We start from the raw sequence: 10,293 nt of genomic DNA, 5'->3' as shown, positions 1-10,293 counted from the left end.
TGCTACATGAAACTCTGTCTCAGAAAAAAAGGTAGAGGAGAAGGAAGATGAAGATTAAAAACAAACAAGACATTGCTCTTGCCCTGAAAAAAAGTACTAATCAAGAAATACTTGTTGTACTATATGGCAACTTTTGTTGTGTAAGAAAGAATATACTTTCTTCTCTTTTTTTGTTTTTTGTTTTTTTTTTTTGGTTTGTTTGTTTGCTTGTTTTGTTTTTTGAGACAGGGTTTCACTGTTTAGCTCTGGCTGTCCTGGAACTCACTTTGTAGACCAGACTGGCCTCAAACTCATAGAGACCCGCCTGCCTCAGCCTCCAAAGTGCTGGGATTAAAGGTGTGTGCCACCACTGCCCGGCAAGTATATACTTCGTACTATGGGAGCCAGCAGTGGGAAACAGAATCCAGGCGTGACTAGAAAGTGATGGGAAAAGAAAGAAAGAGTGGGGATGGTTTCTGAAGAACATGAACAGACAGGACAGGGTGCACTGTGATTGATTGGTGCCTATGTTTTCAAGAGGGCAACAGTGTTGACTGGGATTGATGAAGACAGCAATCAGTACCAAATGAGCTTTCCTCTTCACTTCCAGATATGCCCCGTGCGTTTCTTTCCCCCATAAGATGAACAGAAACGACCTAGTGTACGATGACCATAACATAAGAAATGCCTTTTTTTCTGGAATCGCCTTTGGGATCTCAGCCAATACCGTCCTTCTGCTCTTCCTCGTGGTCATGTTCTTTCGGGAGCGCAGGCACAAGCCCACCAACTTGATAACCAGCCTCTTGGCTCTAAGCCACATAGTGATGCTGCTGACCATGGCCTTCATAGCTACAGACATTTTGGGGTCCCAGAGATTTTGGGATAACTTCACCTGTAGATCAGTCATTTCCTTGTACAGGCTGATGAGGAGCGTCTCCATTTGTGACACGTGTCACCTAAGCATCCTCCAGGCCATTACCCTCAACCCCAGAAGTTCCTCTTTGTCCAAGTTCAAACATAAATCCTTACTTCACAACTCAGGCTGCTTTCTTTCCCTGTGGACTTTCTATATGTCCATTAGTGTTTTCATGAATTCCATTGTTGCCACCCCCAATGTGACATCGCACGTTCTTATATTGGTCACTAAATCCTGTTCTCTCTGGATTTTCGGTGACTTCAGATACTTACATTTTGTACTGGCTTTCTTCCGGGATGCCATTCTTGTAGGGCTCATGGTGATTTCAAGTGTATACATGGTGACTGTCTTGTACAGGCATAAAAGGCAGTCCCAGTACCTGCACAGCACCAGCATGTCTCCAAAAACATCTCCAGAGCACAGGGCCATCCGTACCATTCTCCTGCTACTGAGTTTCTTTGTGGTCATATACTGTTTAGACTGCATTGCCTCCTCCTTGAGAAATATGTGGAATAATGACCCAACTCACCGCTGTGTCCAGTGGCTATGCCACACTCAGCCCTTTGGTGTTCATAAGCACTGAACTATGTATAAGTAACTTTTTGAAAACCATGCAAGGATTATTCTGTGGTAAACAAGCTTCCTAAACATGAACATGAACATTGGCTTCACGGTAATCAATCATGGCATACTATACATGATCTCTGGGTTAGGTAAAAATATAGACATAGAAACATTTTCTCTGTTAAACCTATTTTTATGTATGCATCAAAACTACACAGTCTACCATTAAAGATTATGCCATTCTGAAATAACACAAGTTGCTAATAATTTTAGTTATGGTCAGAAGGAAGACTCAATCATTGCAGCATGGAGTAGCTTATATATTAGATGTGAGAATTTATAACACTTAATACATCACTAGTCATGGTGACCTATATTTCACTAACTAGGTATATAAATATTATCATCAATCGGCATGCTATACACTTTGAGCTATAGATGTAACAAAAATCCTATAAAAATATACATGGCTTTTTATTTTACAAAAATTTTTCTGAAAATCCTAAATCCCCCATAAGACGACACCCCTTTTGTTTAAGGGTGTCCTGCTAAATGCAGGTGCTGCTACCGTGACAGTGTTGGAGGAGAACACGTCTATGACCTTAGCACTTGGGAAGTGGAACCAGAAAAACCAGCTATTCAAAGACAGATTTAGCCACATAGTGAGTTCAAGGCCAACCTAGGCTACATGAGACCCTATAGAAGAAGGAGGAGGAGAGGGAGAAGAAATTATTAATCAATAAAGGCTCTTCCCTTGTGATTCAAACTCATATTTTACACATGAAGAAGGCCCTCATCATATATCAGTGCCTTAGTCTTGCAATTCCCACAATCCAAAAGTTCCAGATTTTCCAGGAGCATCTCGAGTCTGAAGTCATGCGAGCATCATAAAGTGCCTTCAGAAATACAGTTCCATAAATCGCAGAAAGCAATCACTGAACAGATACAAAAGATTTTCTCAGGGCTTAGGTGCACTAAAACAATTCCAACACTCCAGCATTCACACCAGATACAATGACTTTACTAATTTCCCCACTACAGGGGGAAGCTACAGTAGTAAGCAATCCCCCTGCCTTAGCTCCTCAAGTGCTGAGATTTCAGGCGCAAGACACATCAGACCTCCACTTGACATCTTTTGTTTAGTTTCTTCTATTGTTTTTTATTTATTTTCGCCTCCTCTACCCCCTTTTGCATTACTGGAAATCAAAGTTAGTGCCTTGAGCACACTAAGAGAGCATTCTGCCATGAGCTATACCTGAACCTGCTCTTGCTATTTTTATTGCATTCCTTTATTTTTGTTTCTAGCTTCTTAACCTGAAAATACAGTTGTTGCTGCTGTTTTTCAATTTTTAACTATTAAGTAAAACAGAATGACTACACCTATTAACTCAGAACTCTAAGTAACCAAAAGTTTCTAAAAGCTGAGAAAGCATCGAACCCCAGAAATGGCTGACTTTGTTAATGACACCACGCCCTCCAGTGTCTAAATGGCTCTACACCGCTTTCCCTGACTCATGTGGTACCTTGGAAAACTGGGAGCCAGCAATCACGGTGAAAAATGTGTGCCCAGCTGGACGACTTCCAAAGCTCCGCCTAGAGAGCTGTCATTTAGTCTGGAATTTCCTGAGAAAACATCAGAGGTAGTCTGCTTTGCCTTGCCTGTATCTTACCCAGTATGCCTTCTCTCTGGGACTGTTTGCAGGAACAGGCAGAGACAACGATACACTCTATCGGCCTCTTGCGGCAACAGCTATGCGCACTGTAGATTTTGATAAGAAGAATCTGACAAGGTCTTACTCTTTTGCTGTGACTGACAATGATGCCTTGCAGAGGCAGCAAGTCCAGCACAAAGTTATAACTTTCCTACCCCAAGTGCTGAAGGAATGTCCCAAACACACCCTGTCCCCAGGAGTAGAAGAGACCCACCAGTTCTATGCTTTGTTTTTACTAACACATATTAGTTGTACGTTAACGATGTTAAGTGGAGTATTTCCATATGTCACATGAGATGGCTCAGTGCTTAAGAGTACTGACTGCTCTTCCAGAGGACCCAGGTTCAATTCCCAGTACCCACATGGCAGCTCACAACTGTCTGAAGATCCAGTTGCAGGGGATCTGACATCTTCACATAAAATAAAGTTAAATAAACCATATGTCACATGAGCCGAATGGATTGCATCAACAATCCGTCTTCCCCATTCTCCCCTCATCCTTCCCCAGTAACATTTCTGGGCCCTGGTAAGCACTAGTTAGTTTTCAGCTGCATGTCTTTCTTTTATTTTTAATTTTAAAAATTTAAAATTTTTATCTATTGATTTTTCAAGACAGGGTCTCTCTATGTAGCCTTGGCTGTCCTAGAACTCACTGAGTAGACCAGGCTAGCCTTGATCTCAGAGATCTGCCTGCCTCTGCTTCCCAAGTACTGGGATTAAAGGCGTGCACCATCACCAACCACCTACATGTCTTTCTTTAAAAAAAAAAAAATCTCTCTAGTTAATAGCTAGGCAGTGTAGTAGCAGAGTAGGGATTTTGTGGCTTTGAAGCTGGTCCAGAATGAGCCCGTCTGCACGTCTCTGAAACCATGATTATAATATCCTAGCTAGGCATCTTTTCGTCTCATTGTCCTCAGTCAGGACATTGAGTTAGAAGACAAGAATAATTATGGACAGGAGAAGGGAAAGAAATTCCTTCCCTGGCGCCCTACTTTACTTTCTGTTGCTGTGATAAACACCACGACCAAAAGCAACTTGGGGAGGAGAGGGTTTCTTTGGTTATTGGTGACAGTCCCTCATCTGGGGAAGCCAGTGCAGGAGCCTCAAGCAGGAACCATGGAGGACAGCAGCTACTGGCTTCTCTCTTTGGCTTGCTCATTAGCGCAGGTGCTTACGGGGTTAGTGTCCTGTGCTTTTGTTTACATTTATAGTCTTTAACAGCCTAGGTCTACCTGCATAGGGACAGCACCCCTAGAGTAGGCTGGACCCTCCTCCATAAACAGCAACTAAGAAAATGTCTCACGGCCACGGCCACAGGCCATGATAAGGGCAATTCTTCAGCTGTGTTTGGCTCTCTCTTTCCAGGTAACTCTGACTGTGTCAAGTTGATAGCTGAAGCTAACCACAGCACCCAGGAATCTGGCTGAACCCTCTCATCAGCCAAAAAATGTTTAAAAAGCAAGAATCCCACCACAATTAACAGCTAATTGTCTTTCCCTCTTCTGAACTATAAACATGCAATTTTCTAGGAATCCCACCAGAAAGCCCATTGTACAGGGAAGGGGGGGGCATGTACAAGAAGCCCGTTGAGCAACTTTATTTATGTCTAGATTTATTTACAAGATTATAATTCCACTGGGGAACCTCTGGAGTGGCGCTATCATCCCTCTTGTCAACAGAGGAAGAAAGGGGGTGGGAGTTTCCTTGGCCTTCCGAGGTACACCTTGAGAAGCACATGCATCTATTATGATTGATGCTGGGACAGCTCACTGTTCCTCTCCCTTCAAGAGCCCACGCCCACACTTGGGTGTGTCTTTCTTTCTGAGCACCTCTCCTCCCTACCCCTCAGGCCCAAGCCTCACAGGTCTTTAAAAAAAGATGTCCAACTCCTTTTTTTGGCTCAACCTGGCTATGCCTGAAATTCTTTTTGGCATTAAAGCCACAAATCCCAGTTTGGCTTGAATGGAGGTTTCTATGAGATTAAAAGGACTCCTTTAAGGTTATTCAGGGTGACAAGGTGAAGCTCTGTCTCTGTTCCCTCACTGCTGACAACAGGCTCAGAGGTGACATTAAGGACAATTCAGCAATGAGAGCATAGCCATGGGTTGCCTGTGGAGCCTGTACTTTGTGTCTGTTTACTGTTTGCATTCTTGGGCCAGAGCCCTGGAACAGCAGCATGGGACTGGAACGGAAATGGGTTCCCAGCAATTTCCTCACTTCTATAACCCTACCGCCTCGCATGGTGCATGGTGCAAAATAATTTGTACTTAAAGGAGAGTATATTGCATAGATAAGATTTGTGTGTTATAATAACGTCAAAACACAGGTTCCCCACCCCATCCAGCCCTCTCCTGAGGAGTCCTGGAGAACTGAAATGACAGGCTGTGTCACACCGGCCTGACAGGTAGCACCTATCCCATCATTTTCGTCATTCACACACGGCAACAGTGAGACCCCCTAGATAGCCCTTCCCCTATTTAGGATTCCTCCTCTGTCCAGGCTCTGAGACCCTGGCTACCTGCCTAGGATACACAAGACCCCGGGGTTCAATCCCCAGCTTCACAAATTAAAATACAATACAACAGATGCCCAAACAGGTGGCCGTTGTATCACACACTCCCTCTCTAGACCTCCAAGCTACAGAACCTTCTAGGGCATCTCAGAAGGACTGGCCGGTGGATACAGCACTATTCTCCAGCATCCCTTCCAGGGTGAGTAGGTCCCCAGGAGCCTCAACAGCGGACTCACCGACGACCCCATCAAATAGAGTCTACGGCATCGGCGTCTCAGAGAAGTCTGCTCACACCCACGTCCAGTGCCTCCGTCCCATGGCCATAACTTAATATACGGGAGAACCGAGGCGACCCCATGGAAAAGACTCGTCTGAGTGACCAGCTTGGCCGTGGGAGCCACTGGGGCCTGAAAGGGCGAGGGCTGCCGCCCCTCCCCCACTCCCTCCGCCTCTACCAGCCCCGCCCCCTCTACCTCAGCTTCTCCCTGCATCGCTCCGCCCAGCCCAGCCTGAGGAGACTCAGAGTTAGTTCACTAGGCCCCCCAAGTTGCTTAGACTCCGCCCAATTCTCCCCTCCACGGATTGGATTCTGTAGGCTCCTCCCAGTCCATGCCGGGCGCTCATTGGGTACTACTCGACTGGCTCCGCCTACCGCGCTCTCCGCTAGCTACCCACCCTCCTCGGCTGTGGCCTTCAGGGCACACCAGCAGGCTTGTGGCAGCTCATCCCGCTAACTCCCTTCTCCTCCTCTTCTCCCTCCTCCTCACTGTAAACCCTCCTGGCATCGCCCCTTGCTTGGTGTGGTTGGGCATGGTGCCACCCATGTCCAGACGTATCTGGCCCAGCTCGCTGCCTCTTCAACTGCCTTGCTTTCCGGTTCTGTGACCTCCAGAGGCCCGTCTGTGTTCCCGCTGGTGCACGCCCACCCAGCAGCTCTGGGAGCACTTTTGAAGCCTCTCTGGGTTGTCTGTGGTCGGGACAGCTGGGAGCATCCTCACATAAAGGTCCCCACGCCTCAGCAAGGCGAGCCTGAGGCGGTCCTTTCACCTGAGGTAAGTTCGCCCCTGCACAATGCAACTGCTCACAGTGCAGTACTGGTGCACACAGGAGTACATATGATCCACATAGAGTCCCTTCTGCGTGCTAGGCCGTGTGGACAGAGCTGGGGAGCAGGACAGTCACGCCCCTTCCCTGAGTAAGGAGTATCCATAGAGCCGTGGCCCTCCACCTTCCTGATGCTGCGACCCTTGGATACAGTGAACCCCAACCGTAAAATTATTTTACTGCTACTTCATAGCTGTAATTTTGCTACTGTTTTAAATCGTAATGTAAATATCTGATATGCAGGATATCTGATATGCGACCCCCCCATGAAAAGGCTATTCTACCCCAAATGGGTTGTGAGGCACAGGCTGAGAATCACTGCTCTAGGGTTAAAGGAGCAAGTGCTGGCACAAGGCCTCAACCTCTGCCTTTTGCTAGCCGTGGGCCTTTGGACACGTAACTCTACCTCTCCAGCCCCAACTCAAGCCCTGCAAAAAAAAGAATAAATGGATATTAATTTTTTGGGAAAAGTGACTATCCTGTTTCCTTTTTGAGATAGGGTATCATGTATTCTAGGCCACTCTAAAACTCCACACATGGCAGAGGTTGGCCCTTATCTTCCGGTCCTCCTGTATCGTGTTAGGGTTACAGCCGTGTAACACCACATCCAGTCTGTACCAAACTCAAGGCTGTGTGCACACTACACAAGCACTTTACCAACTGAGCTACATCCCTGGCCCTTGAATGCAAATGTAAAGAATTTAAGATGGGCAGTGGAGGCACACACCTCTAATCCCAGCACTCGGGAGGCAGAGGCAGGCGGATCTCTGTGAGGTCGAGGCCAGCCTGGTCTACAGAGCGAGTTCCCGGACAGGCTCCATAGCTACACAGAGAAACCCTGTCTCGAAAAACAAAACAAAACAAAAAAATTTAAGCTATACTTGAAAATGCTGCGAAACCAAAGAGGTATCACTGCCACGTCTAGAGAGAAAAGAAGGGCGGAAAGAAAACTAAATCTAGGGTCCACACCCCCAAATTAGTGTTAGCAATATCACTCCTTTCCAAACATAGATGGAAAGGAGAAACAGGAAGAAGGGGAGGAAGGGTAGAGGAAAGGGAAGAAGCAGAGGAAGGAGGAAGAGGGACAATGGCTTTGGAGGAATATATATATATATATATGTAAAATATTTGGGACTTAACAAAAGACAAAGGAACAAGTGAAATAGAAGCAGTTGCTAAGTTTCCGAGTTTGCTGTGTTAGACAAATGTGTATTTGTTGCAAAATCTCACCAAGACTGTGAAGAACATTAAGAGATTTGGAATAAGCCGGGCGGTGGTGGCGCACGCCTTTAATCCCAGCACTCGGGAGGCAGAGGCAGGTGGATCTCTGTGAGTTCGAGACCAGCCTGGTCTACAAGAGCTAGTTCCAGGACAGGCTCCAAAACCACAGAGAAACCCTGTCTCGAAAAACCAAAAAAAAAAAAAAGAGAGAGAGATTTGGAATAGGGCTGGAGAGATGGCTCAGAGGTTAAGAGCATTGCCTTCTCTTCCAAAGGTTCTGAGTTCAATTCCCAGCAACCACATGGTGGCTAACAACCATCTGTGATGGGGTCTGGTGCCCTCTTCTGGCCTGCGGGCATACACACAGACAGAATATTGTATAATAAATAAATAAATATTAAAAAAGAAAAGACCCTAAAAAAAGAGAGAGAGAGATTTGGGATAGACTTTTTTTTCTTAAATTGTATGTTCTGTCTTAGCACTTAATTATATTATAAGAGATGATAAAATTCAGTTGCTGGCGCTTTCTTCTTCATTCCACCCAGCAGCCTACTTTTGGCTGCAGTCTTGATGCCTCCCTTGGATGTTTCGTCCTGGTCGTGGGTTATTTGGAGGTATTGTAGCGTCTAGTCCCGTGGGTTTTCCCCCTTTCTGAGTTCCTTGTGGAGATCTGTCTCTGGTTGGCGCAGTTCCATTCCATAGATGGGAACAGCACAGGAGGCTCAAAGTTACGCTGTCCCTGGGGAGTACAGGATCGCGCAGCATTTGCCTGTTCTAGAGACTGAGTTCTCGTGAGATTCACGGGAACCCTGAGATAGGTCTTGAACTTAGAAGGGGTTCCCTTTCTGCTTGGGAGCCTCTGGGCCCAGAGGAAACTGGACGGGGCTGAGGGGCTCTTACCAAGCCCCAGAAGTCTGAGGAAGGAATTAGTTACAGGAGTCTCTGAACTGACAGCGCTACGAGCCAGAAGGAAGGCACGAGAAGAATCTACTATTTCTGTTTTCCTCCCACTCTGAAAATGAAAAAAGGAAAAAAGTATAGTCATACTTTGTGTTCTAACAAATAAAGCTTGCCTGAGGAGCAGAGTGCAGAGCTAAGCCACTAGAGGGTTGGTGGTGGTGTGCACACCTTTAATCCCAAGACTCTGGAGACAGAGGTAGACAGATCTCTGTGAGTTCAAGGCCACCCTGGGCTACACAAGATCAACCCAGAAACAGATCCAGGTAATGGTGGCTCAAAATAGGAGCCTTAAAAGGTTTTCCCCTTTAAGACTCCCTTCCAGGGTTAAGTTAAAGACACCTCAGATAGCTAAAAGGGGGCTAGAAATCTGAGGTAAAGATTTGAGGGCTAAGAAATCTACTCACAACAGGAATCATCTGTCCGTGTTTATTCTTCTCTCTTCAAGCCATCATTTCTCATTGTCCACCCGTTACTTGTTCTGCACTGTTCTTAGTTCTGCATTGTTCCTTAGTTCTATATCATTTCTCCTTGTCCTTACTTCTCCCCATTATAAACGTTCCCAGTCATATATACCCTTAAAACCAGCAATTCCCCAGCCCTAGCAGGTTCCAGGGCTAGAATTCTTTTGCCCCATAGAAAATCAGATAAGGGTTTTCACACACACACACACACACACACACACACACACCTGTGTGCTAGTAACTCCTTAATGGAGAAGTTAGTTAAGAAAGAAATTAAGTCATCAGGGAATTCTAGAGGGGAAGGTTAGTGTGCTACACTTTATTTTTAGGTGGTTAGTAAAGAGTTAAGGAGTTTATTTCCAGTAAAATTATGAATAGGGCACGGACTTGCCATTTCTTTTCTCCCAATGGGCATAGAGGCTATAAGGTAACTAGGCAACCTAGGGGAAGCCGATGGCTCTTGATCAGATAGCACATACAGCAGACACTGCAGTTTCTGGGGGTCTGGAGTTAGACTTACTGCTCTAGGCGATAGAAACAAAGAAGGACCCCAGGCCTCTAAACTGATAATTCTGGGCTATGCTGTTATCAGCTGTTCTGATCGTGGGTGTTGCGGGGTAAAACCAGAGCAGCAGCTTGGGCAAGTAGTAATTCTGTGTCCTTGGAGATCTGTGAATACCTTAAGTAGGATGCTCTATGCCTGGCCCCAAATGCCTGCTGATAAAGATAAATGCAGGAAGGCAAATCTCTGTGCTTACCTAGGAGAAAGGAACAGAGGCCTGGCAGTGGGAAACTGTTCTGAACTAGGGAATTAATCCCCAAATATGTAGCAGAAAGGGAGTTAGCTACAGCGAAAAACCTACA

The 10,293-nt window shown here is 45.9% G+C and overlaps 1 pseudogene; it reads left to right on the top strand.

Annotated features, from left to right (window-relative positions):
• The first annotated feature begins 620 nt into the window (after window positions 1–620).
• Window positions 621–1,542, top strand: LOC130874503 (vomeronasal type-1 receptor 90-like; annotated as a pseudogene).
• The last annotated feature ends 8,751 nt before the right edge of the window (window positions 1,543–10,293 follow it).

Source organism: Chionomys nivalis, chromosome 5, assembly GCF_950005125.1.
Source record: "Chionomys nivalis chromosome 5, mChiNiv1.1, whole genome shotgun sequence".
NCBI classification, from domain to species: Eukaryota; Metazoa; Chordata; class Mammalia; order Rodentia; family Cricetidae; genus Chionomys; species Chionomys nivalis.
The sequence above is the reverse complement of the archived record's forward strand: the minus strand, read 5'-3'. Positions and strand labels throughout refer to the sequence as shown.